The 11,417-nt window shown below is 48.0% G+C and overlaps 1 long non-coding RNA gene across 1 annotated transcript; it reads left to right on the top strand.

The window, feature by feature from the left end:
• Positions 1-2,009: 2,009 nt before the first annotated feature.
• LOC144162436 (uncharacterized) lies at positions 2,010-9,889 on the top strand. The gene is made up of 4 exons (XR_013320678.1): positions 2,010-2,477; positions 6,914-7,033; positions 9,170-9,247; positions 9,337-9,889. It is a non-coding gene; the product is annotated as an uncharacterized LOC144162436 (long non-coding RNA).
• The last annotated feature ends 1,528 nt before the right edge of the window (positions 9,890-11,417 follow it).

The following is an 11,417-nucleotide window of genomic DNA, read 5'->3' as shown; positions in this document are numbered from 1 at the left end:
CTGCTACACAGAAATAACTACAAGCATCATCACGAATGGGGAAGTGGGGCCGCCAATCAACATCGGACGGTCGGTCAGGCAGGGCTGCCCCATGTCCCCTATTCTATTCGCACTGTACATAGAACCTCTCTGCAGAATGGCAATAGCGTCCAAGTCGATCCGAGGCTTCGTCCTTGGAGACGAAGAACTAAAGGTCCTGGCCTATGCGGACGATGTTGCCTTTGTGTGCACATCGAGAGAGCAGGCGGGGGAGGTTGTTGCACTGGCCGATGAATTCTGTCGATTCTCCGGGGCTCAGCTCAACCTTTTGAAGTCGGAGGGAGCATGGCTCGGCGAATGGCTCACCAAACCCCAACAACTCTACGGAGTTCGATGGAGGGGGGCCATCACCCGCTACCTTGGGGTAAACCTAGAGACCGGCGCAGCCATCGCCCCCCGGTGGCAGACAAAATTGGCAGCGGCTGGAAGGAATTTGGAGCCCTGGAGAGCGCGACATATTGCCCTCTTTTCTAGGGCACATGTTTGCAACGCCGTGGCATATCCGGCCATCTTGTACGCGGCCCGCGTCTCGACTATTGATGCAGGCTCAGTGTCCAAGCTACACCGGTTGTTTGCGGTTTTCGTCTGGAGATCCACGTATGAACCCATGCGCCGCACTAACATTTTCTGGAGCGCCGAAGCCGGGGGTCTTGGACTCGTTAACATGGAACTAAAACTGATTGTACAGAGATTTGTGTACTTCCGAGATCGCAGTGATGGCTTCCTCCAGGCGGTTCTCCAAAGTGTAGGCGCCCTACACCTGGCCCCTTGGCTCGTAACAACAGCAGACCTTGCACACGGCACCCGTGCAACAGGCTTTTACAGGGAAGTGGCGGGGGCACTGGCCCTCTTGCAGGAACTCTTCTCCTGGGAGTATTTGTGCGCAGTGAAGCCGAGGAAGCTCTACTGGGATTTAGTAGAACAGACCCTCCCACCCCCCTTGTACCGCTCCCCACCTTTAGGCCGCCTTAAAAGTGACGTCTTACGGCGTGTGCGGAAACTCCCCGTTCCAACAAGCTCGAAGGACTTCTTTTTCCGTCTGCACGCAGGGATACTCACAACTAAGGCAAGGCAGGAAGAGCGGGGTTTCTTCCTCCCTGGAGGGGCCAACTGTCCGCTGTGCGGAAGGCGGGAGACGGGCGAGCATGTATTCTTAGAGTGCAATACGGCATCGTATTTCTGGGACGAGCTGCAGTGCTCCTTTGGCACACAATGGCAGCTCACGTGGACCAACCTAAGGTTCTTGGATGCAGACACGGAGCTCCCACACCTTCGAGATTGCATCCACGTCATGGGACTCCACTCGCTTTGGAGGGCAAGGGTGGATGCTGTTGAATGCGCTGAACACCCTCGGCCGGCGTGGAGGCATTTTGTTCAGAAGGCGCAGTGGGCAGTGGCCGCCCTTGACGGGCCAGACTCGGACACCGAGCTGCGTGATGCACTGGCGCAGGGTTCGCGTGCCCTTTCAGAATTTAAGGTAAAGGAGCGGAGGAGATGGGACTCAATTTGATGGCTAGAATCGGGTAACACTCCTGCTCACCTCTGCTTGCCCAGAGCCTTCTGCCCCTCCCTCCGCTCCGATCCCATTCCCTTCAAGCGGTGCACAAAAGGCACTGTCATCCATTGGACAACGTTCGTGCTAGTGTAATTACCGCCCAAACTCTGCGGCTGTGCCAGCATTGCTATGCCACTAGCTTACACTTGCCGGCAGAACATGCTTACGCCATGATAGCGTAAAGGCAGTAAGCGCCTATTTTTCTGCATGCGTAGAGCTGCTATTGTGTACGACGAATACCCTGCAATCATCTGATGTGATCCTGTATTTATCTCTGTAAATAAAGTTTTTTGTTTATCAAAAAAAAAAAAAAAAAAAAAGTAGCGGTGGTGCAGTGGTAACGCGCTCGTTTTCTGTTGCAAAGTTGGTGGTTCGATCCTCCAATGGTCTCTTTTTTTTTTTTTTTTGCTGACAGCACGATATGATTTTTTTTAAACGAAAAATGTGCCTGTTCTTGGTAGTTTTTAACCAAAAGTGATTTCCCCCAAAGTGATGTCGGAGGTTTATTCCACAACTCAATCGCTCATATACAGGATAGCCCAACAAACTCAACTTTTTGCTGGGTATGGCAACCTTATCTTTCTATTTACATTGCTTTATGTGTCTATGTTCAAGCCAGAATTTGTTTCGACGCATTTTGTTCACTTCGCGCCGTGTATGAACTGCGTTACGAAAACACCAAGGCACAGCCGAAACCGAAACCCCGGCCTCAGTACTCCACTGCTCCATCCAGCAACATCGCCACGCCATCACGCCGCCGCATTCCTTTCTTCCTGGCCGCCGAGACGGTGGAGTTGTACGCGCTTGTCGAGTGGCTTTGTTGTGGTTGTTTTGAAGACAGCGGATTATTGTTTCGACGAAGATATGTCGCCTGTGATTTAAGGTAAGTGACTAGTCAACTTTTTGCACTTTACTTGTGTATTTAACAGGGCAGGGCTCTTCCGTTCCGTGTTAGACGTTTGCGTCGTCGGTTAGCCCTAATGTTTTTTGACAGCGACTGATTTTGAGGGTTACGTCGATCTGCCTTTCGACCGCGGATATTGCGTGCGGGACTAGAAACAGTAGGGCTGTTCGATTTACAGTCCCGGACTCACCGCCGATTCCCTGAAAGCAGTCAGGCATTCGATTTTCTTGTGTATCCTTATGGCTTCGGGGAATCATCGGACTCCGGCGGAATATCCGCGGTGAATTCGAGTCTGTAAATCGAAGAGCCCTATTGTTTGTGCCGTTTGTAGGCTTTTTGTTGAGCGAAGTAGGACCATACTGCTACGTTGGCTAAACGGTTTGGTGCTCGCAACAACCGATCGCCAATACGCGCGGTCGACCGCTCCAGGTTGAGTTCGCAAGTTTTTTTTTTTTTTTTTTTGGTGGGTAGTTCTTTTTAAAGAATTGCAAATTGTTCTTCGCATCATTTTTCGTACCTGGACTGGAGTGGTACGCTTTAGGTAACTTTTAGCCGAGGCACATAGCAGTCTACACTACACTGCAGGGATTGTCATTTTTCAAAGCGGTCACTCAGAAAAGTGCACTGGTACAAACAAGGCTCCCTGCGTTCAGATTGAGGGTACGATGGCTGAAATTGGCGTCACACTCGCAAGCCCCGCATGTGCAGTGAATGTTTGAGTGTTCCAATCGTTCGATAATCGCATATATGTTTGTGCATGTGCATCAGTAGCACCAAAAACGTTCATTCAACCCGAATTTGCTACCACGTCGAAACTACATGCGTATCGTGCGTCTGGTGCAGAGGTATAAGCAATGCTGGCCGCACGTGGGGAGCGTTTAAGCACTGCAACATTCACTACCGTCTCCGAATAATTCGCGGCCACGCGTGTTGCTCAGTTAAATTTTGTATTGGGCTCTCATTCTGTGGATGAGTGCACCCCGCACAAGAGCAAATGCTTCAAAAAAAAAAAAAAAGTGGGTTTCCTCTGGACTGGTTAAGGCCGAAGGTCTCTTTCTAGTAGCTTGTGTACATAATTGCACAGCAAATAATACACTCTGTTAAAAACACGACTTGATGTAAATAAATATAGTTCTAGAAAATATGCCGCTAGAGAATAGATGGGAGAACAGCCTTTTCTAGATGGTTAGATCACACTGAAAGTTTTTTCTTAATTTTTCAGAAGAGGATAACCTCTTTCTCATCGCAATAATTTTTTAAGCACTGGCTATTGTCATTATTGGTAGTAATCCATTATTGTCATGTTTCAAATTTTGCGGCCTATACCAATGTGTATCATTTTTGAAAATCGTTTCAATGGGTTTGATGTCAATGTGAGCACAACCTTAAATCTGGTTCCCTATGCTTCCCTAAGACATCGCGGCCATTATTAAGGACTAATTAGATTCATGTTTTGAAGGAAAAAAATTGTTGCCATGATATTGACGGTACCAGCTGAAAACATGCACCGACGCATCATGTGGGCTTCAAGCACTGCGTGGGAAGAATTGAACCTGGTATAAGCTGCAATCACCTAGAAGAGACTTTAGAAACAAAAAAAATTGCTTCACTTGTATTGTTGTTCAGCAGTTCATCACAGCCTTTCCAGCCTCCTTTGGCAGAATTGTTAGGCTGTGTATAGCGTTCCGTCTAGACGGAACGGCAACTAAAGTTCCGTCCGGAGGAGACACAACTCGCGTTGAGAGCAGTCTTTCTTGATTTTTACCCATCCAGCAAAACAGCTACCGCTCACTGACTAGCCAGAATCACTGATAATTATTAATCATTATTAATAATTACAGATGATCGGACTAACTCTAGCTCAATCTGGACAGATCTCCAAGTCGCCACCCGACGCCCGCTTCACAATATTTCAGCGAGAGCAGTCGGTCTTGATTTTTACCTAACCGGTCAAACCGCTTCCGCTCACTGACTAGCCAGAGTCACTGTTAATTATTAATCACTGGTAATAATTAGAGGAGATTGGGTGTAACTGGCGATGGCTACGTCGGCCTTAGCTCCAGTGAGCGGGAGCGGCTCGGCCGCTTCAGTAAAAAACCAAGACCTACTGCTCTCATCGCGTGAATTGTAAAGCGGGCGGGAAGTTTTGCTATTACAAAACGCTAACCACAGCCACACACACACACAAAAAAAAATGGTGCGAGAATCGAACCAGGGCCTACAACGTTCGTAGTCAGCCGCGGAACCACTACACCAAATCCCAGAATGAGAAATGGCGGCTAATTGGCTGGTTTTGATTTGGCGTTCAGTCTGGACGGAACTTTAGCAGTTTTTAGCATTCCGGCTGGACGGAACGCTAGGCACTCCCTAATTGTTAAGGCAACGTTATCATCATTTAGGTCTGCGCTTTGTCACAGAATCGTGGAAGCAATTTGCCTCATAGCAATGAGAGAGCTCATCGCGGCACCTTTTTACGCATACATGAACTGGTCATAATGAACGGCATCTACTTCCAAAGAGAGAATTGAGTTTGAAGCTTGATCGTTGACATGGTCACTATGCTGTGATAGTCACTTCGGCCATCCTTACATCCAGGTAATGTGGTATTTTAACGTTCTCATATTTTCGCTTGGAGTGTGAAGAACACCTTGCTCGACACCTTAAAGGGACACTGAAGTGAATTTGTCAAGCTCCCGTTTTTGCTTGCACTGCGTAGACTGGCTCAAATTAGCACACTTTTCATCGTTTATCCGGTTGACAAATCGGTAATTATTTTACAAAGCGCGAAAGAAGAAAAACTACCATGCGCGGTTTGCGGCGGCCGCACCAACTAAGGCTGTGACGTTGAGAGGAGGGGCGCCGTGATTGGACGATGCCCAAGGTTAGCAATCACACAAGTTTCGGTTTCGGTTCTGTAAAACATAACCAATGGCTTTGTTGGATGGGCATTCTCAATATCTCAGTAATCATCGTACCGCGCTTCTGCCATGTTGTCGGCTGTAAAATGCACAAGATAAGCCTCCCAGGACGGCTTGTAGTCGTAGCATTCACTAGCCGAGACCTACGCAGTGCATGAACGCCCTCCGCGTACCCGAAGACGCCCAAATGTCATGCGCTTTTCGCCCATATTTGGAGCTTGCCTCCCTCATGCCTGTATCGTAAAAAGCGTGTTCGCACCAGGCCAAGGGTCTATTCATTCTGGCCTGTGCCCACTGCCTGCAAGCAGTCGGTGCTGATGGCAACAGCACGCCAACGAGAACTCGCTAGCGCGCCAGTGCCAGCCTGCGCGCGTTTTGTGAACTAGTTCGTGTAGCCATGAACGTTGCGGCCCCAAAAGAGGTGAACTCAACATAGAAAACATCGGCGGAAAACAAAAAAGTTAACTTACAAAAAAAAAAAAGCACGTACCCGCGGGGTTTCGAACTCCTGACTCGCAAAACATTTGCCGAGAATTCCTAGCGCCTCAGACCGCTAGGCCACGGAGCGGGACACCAATGGCATTCTAATATAGGGTATATATTACACAACCGGTTTACACTTTTATTTAGTTTTGGCATTTCAAGCCGCTTAGGTGACTATTTGTTGTACTGCGATCGTGCAGTAAGCGTCGCCCGAGTTTCCACAGTAGCTCACGTCTAGCAATTGCATTTCGTAGACGGAAAAGCGTTCGCAGATGCGTAGTCGTGCTGCTGACCGCTGTGCTTGTTCGCCCAGCGCAAAAACGTGCTTCCCGCGCCCTAGTTTTACGCTGTACGGTAAAAATATCAGTTGATTTTATTTGCTTAGTACCTATATTGACTTCGCTGACTCTTCTCCCGCCTTCAAGAGGCCTTATATTTTCCTACTGGCGTACCAGTCAGCGAAGCGTCGCATGTGCAGCGCTTGTGTGAAGCGACCTTGACTTGGAGCTAGATACAGTGTACAAACAAACCAAGTAAAGAAAGGCACATTCTTCCATTCACAAACGTGTCCTGGCTTCGTTTCAACTACGCGAACGAATTGCGACCAAGCAATTTTTTTTAACCTCCTTGATTGCGACGACCCGCCGGCGGCCGGCGGACGAAACGCTGGGCCGACTGGCTCTGTCGGCCGGGGAGCCGTGCAGTAGCGCAGCCGTGGCGCAGCCAATTGCCAGCTCATCCCCTCCTGACGTCACACGAAAACGCCACAGAAAATGGGCGAGCGTAAAGAGAGGAGGACAGCGTTTTCGAATTAGTTTTTCTACTAAATAAAATCGCGTAAACGCGCCTAGAGTGGTCGAAACATGGCCTGGGGACTCCGGACTACAATTTGCGCTAGTAATCCCGCAATGTTTACATATCACTTCAGTGTCCCTTTAATATCGCATTTAGAACTTTGAAGGATTAAGGCTAACGCAACTTGCTTGTTGTTTGCCACTCACTTCTATTTTGCAGGCTACTGACTGTCACACCTTGCAGTGGAGATCAGCTGGCATGCCCTACTTGGTGGATGGACCTATCTGGATGGACCTCTCATCAGATGTCACTGGCTGTTTTTCAGGTTGGTTACAATAGGTGAGCACCTAGTTCTATACAATTGTAGTGCAATGCTATGACGTGCACTGTGAAATTCAGTTACCAGAACTTGCCTAATTTGACCAAGAGTGCAGTGCTTTGGTCTTCCAATAGCACTGTATATATATGCTGGTCGGCATCTTCATTTCAGCAATTCATTGCTCTCCGAGTTTGGAATCAGTGAATTTGGATGTATTGTATTTAACGTCTTTATGTATTGTTTAACATGAACCTTTGCTGCCATTGTACATTGGACTGCTGAAACACAAGCACGAAGGTGGGAGTTCTTAGTAAAAAAGAGAACTAGGATGCACATGATGCAACATTTAGAAGTGACACAGCTGCTTGATATCCCCCTTTTCGTGCAGCCCACCGAATGCTCCTCTCCGCCTGTGAGAACGATAGCTCTCTTTTCCTCCGCTGCATCGCCTGTGGTGCACGCTATCGGTGATGCGGTGGCGTCAATTCGGAAAGTGGCCACACAATCAGCCATCCGCGCTACAGTTCTTGGTTGGGCTGTTGTGTTATTGCGCTTCATGCTTCACTTGAGACACCTTGCTGAACAGGCTGCAATCACATATTTACGTGGAGTAGATGCATGGTCCTTAACATGGGATTGCACTATTCAGCTTGTTTTACTGGAATTTTCGATTCTGTAGCGTATTCGTGACCTTTGGGCTTTTTCTGAAGGAACTTGGGGCTGCTGATGACGACAGGCGAAAATATCAAGGTGGCGTGGGACAGCTTAATTTTTTCCAGGTTCGGCTCAATGTGTGATCAGCTTAGGAGCCAAACTGGGTTCACAAGTGACAACTTTTATTGGATCTTAAAGAGGGCCTTGAGAACAAAACAGTCCCTAACTTTCTGCATTCCATCAAACATCCCCCCTCTCTCTCTAGAAAATTTGTTCTAAGGTTCTTAATGAGGTGGTTTGGTCAAATAAAAGGAACGATGGGTCATTTTGCTGCGCTGGATGTAGCAAAACATGCTGATGTTGTAGTGTGTTGTCAACCGACATGCCTAGGAACATGGCGCTGTTTGTCTGGTGGCTGTCTGTGACAATACGGATAATGAAGAACCCTACCTCTTACACAGTTGAGCACACTAAAATTCAGGTTACGGAGCCGGTCATGCTTCCTGTTCCCGGTAAAAAAATACCCCAAGCCGTGGAAAGCCCCCGCAGGACAAACCAAAGGAGCCTGCAGGCTAATTCAGTGGCATCACCGGTTCAAGGTTCACAGCTTATATCAAGGCCGAAAATATGTCGACTTGGCAGCCATAAATTACTTTTTCCTGTATTGACATTTCGTCAGTAATCAGGCTGCAGTATGGTTCTTTTAGTGACCGCAAGCTTTGTCCCTCCACTTGAAGCCGTTCCTTTATTAGGTTTATTACTCGAGTCTCTTGCAGAAGGTCCGACAAGATTTTTAGTGTGCTTTGACAAGGCAGCTTCAGCAGTTTTTTGCCCCTCACATGCTCGTATCCTTTACAAGAAGTCGCCTTCCACAACACTTTGCCGCAACGTGGGTTCCTGTCTAGTTAGCGCGCCTTATCACTATTGATAATCTGTTCCATGGCAAATTTGGCACACCCGTTCTCCTTCTTGTGCGGCTTCCGAAAGGGTCTTTAGTGCTTGCACAGCTCGGTTGTCCTCATAGTATTGAACTTTCTCTAAATTCATCACAAGTTTGCTGAAGTTTTTGCAAGCGTTCGTTTAGTCTGCACTTTCATCTCAAGACTGTGTGCGTTTCTTTTCGTCGCTTCAATGCATCCAACCAGGTTAATGTCATCTGGCCTTCTTCACTTTTCAATTTAACGTGTTCCTAACCTTCAACACACTCGCCTGAAGCTACATTTTTTTGCGCCTGGTATTCGCTGGTTGCGCTTTGAGCATAGAATTCTTCTAGACGAGGGTGTTTTGCTTCTTTCCCAAATGCTGCTAACGCATGTTCTCTTGAAATTCTCGGTTGCATGCATGCACGCTTGCATCTTACTAAAATCCTTTCCCGGGAAAGGCATTGCCACCATGCGATGCCTTTTAGAGCAGTGCCGGTCAAGAGCACCCTTCCATGACCTGAAGGGAGTCCTAGCAGGATGGTTTCCACTTAATTTGTTGAAAATGTTCTTTTTCTGCAGGCTTTCTATTTTTATGGCAAAGAGGAAGGGCAGAAGCAAGGGACCACATCGGAGTGACCATCTCAGAATGTTAAGGAGGTATGTGAAATGTGAATATACATTTGTTTTGAGTTGATCTGGATTGTATAAGCTTTAGTGTGTAACTCAGTTTTTTTTTTTCTTTTCAGCTGCCCACCTGTTCGAAGATAGTCACCGTATTTGATATTTAATGATAATATATTCAACGTTAAAACCAACTTTGTTTTGTGTAATATTTTAAGCACCCCAGCACACACATCTAAGCTCTCATAAAATGGTTAAGTTTTCAGATCATTGTAGCAGGATAGCAGAAAAATGATCACGACATGAATGGACAGAGCAAAACGCATATGCAAGCTTACTTATTTGCTGCAAATCTTATTTTATAAATTTATTCGCAAGAAATGAAACCAGTTTTTAATTAGCATTGCATAGCATCTTTCCTTTTCATGTCGTCATCATTTTTTTGCAATTTCGCATATCTGCCGTCATACTGTCACCCGAGCTGCCAGCATCGACGCTACCATTGCCATCAGCTACCGACGCATGCCGCCATCCATCACCCTGCCAGCATGCAGTCATCTGCCATCATCCATCACCCTGCCAGCATGCAGTCATCTGCCATCATGCCATCATTAATTCCATTACCATAATCCACCATGTTGATTTTTGATGGATTCCATCAACTCCACATTTTCAATAGGGAAGAGGGATCGAGAGAGAGAGAGAACAAGTTTATTTAGCCGCACAAAATTGCGGCGACTACGTGCCGGATGGGGCGGTTCCCTCTTCCCGGGACCCATATGCTTCCGCGGCTGCCTGGCCCCTGGAGATCAGGACAAGCTGGTCTTAAAGGAGTACTGACACGAAATTTCAAAGCTGTGATAACTATGTAAAACGCTTCCTTTTTATCAGGAGATATCTCCCAGCAAGTTTCAACAGCAACAGTTCAGCGAAACGTATTTAAAATCAATTTTAATCTTCGCCCGCACGAGAAAGCCCAGAGCGGGCCGACATGACATCATGTGCTACTTGCCCCAAACTGCCGACGTCGGGGCTCCCGTGACAAAGCCGACGCGCTGGCTGTGGGTGGCGCTCGCTGCTCGGGCGTGTGTACACGTCATGGTTTTGGGACTGACGTCATGCTGCCCGGGCCTGTGGGGACGGCGAAGACCTCGGCCGGTCTGGGCGCGCGCGTGCGCTCGCTCGCGCGCGCTTCCAGAGAGGCAGCGATGCGGCAAGAATGGTGACGTCATGTGACACATCCTGTTATGGCGGCCGCTCGGCGTTTTTCAGTCGAAACCGAAACTGCCACGAATAAACGACGCCGTAAATGAATGTTTACGCTGCGCTCGACCGTCTAATCTGTCATTCTATGATTAGTGGGCTGGTAGGCACGCATAGCAGCGAAAAAAACGTAACACGAAAATTTCGTGTCAGTACTCCTTTAAAAGGCGGGGCTCGAGCCGCTGCTACGAAACGGCAGCGGCGACAGGTCGATCCCGAACTTCGGGCTCGCGAAGCCTAAAGGAAACATCAGCACCGTCAAGAAGCTGCTACTGATGCAACGAGGGCTCGCGCAGCTGAACTAATGGCAACTTGAGTCGACCCCATGGCTGCTTCGCATACTACTCAGGCTTCCCCTACGGGAAGATGGTGAAATTTTTTATTACTGAAAACGTTTTAAAAATTACAAAAATGATTTTACCCACCGAGCCGCGAAGTTAGGCCAATCAGTGCCAGAGACCAGATAATTGTACCTAGAGGCCACCGAGGCTACCTTTGGCACCATTTGAGCTGTTCCGCAACTGACAATCGCGCGGAAGCACATCACACATGTTACTTTGGGCGCTGCGCAGCGAAACGTTTGGAAATGCGCACCCGGGCCTTCAACGTAGCACCCCGAAGCCCTACCGCTGTACTGTCTCAATAACTTTATTGAGATGGATCTCAAGTCTTTCTTTGTTGCTCCTGTCAGTTAATTTGTGTCGCATACCAATAACGCGGGATTGGCCGAAAATCGGGAGACTCGGCGCACGCCGCGTGCCAGCAGGAAGTGACGTTACGAAAGCAGAGGTAAAAAAGCTGCCCAAAGTAATTTACAACAGCATGCAAACGAAGTTCCAACATACATTTGCCTTCGAAACACATCAGCGGACTCAAGTGCTTTGCAGTTTCTTCGCTTGCAAGACTACCGTCAAATATTAGCGCCAATCTAAGCCTTATCTGA

Source organism: Haemaphysalis longicornis, unplaced genomic scaffold (assembly GCF_048455015.1).
Source record: "Haemaphysalis longicornis isolate Haplotype H1 unplaced genomic scaffold, Haemaphysalis longicornis Haplotype H1 scaffold_12, whole genome shotgun sequence".
NCBI classification, from domain to species: Eukaryota; Metazoa; Arthropoda; class Arachnida; order Ixodida; family Ixodidae; genus Haemaphysalis; species Haemaphysalis longicornis.
The sequence above is the reverse complement of the archived record's forward strand: the minus strand, read 5'-3'. Positions and strand labels throughout refer to the sequence as shown.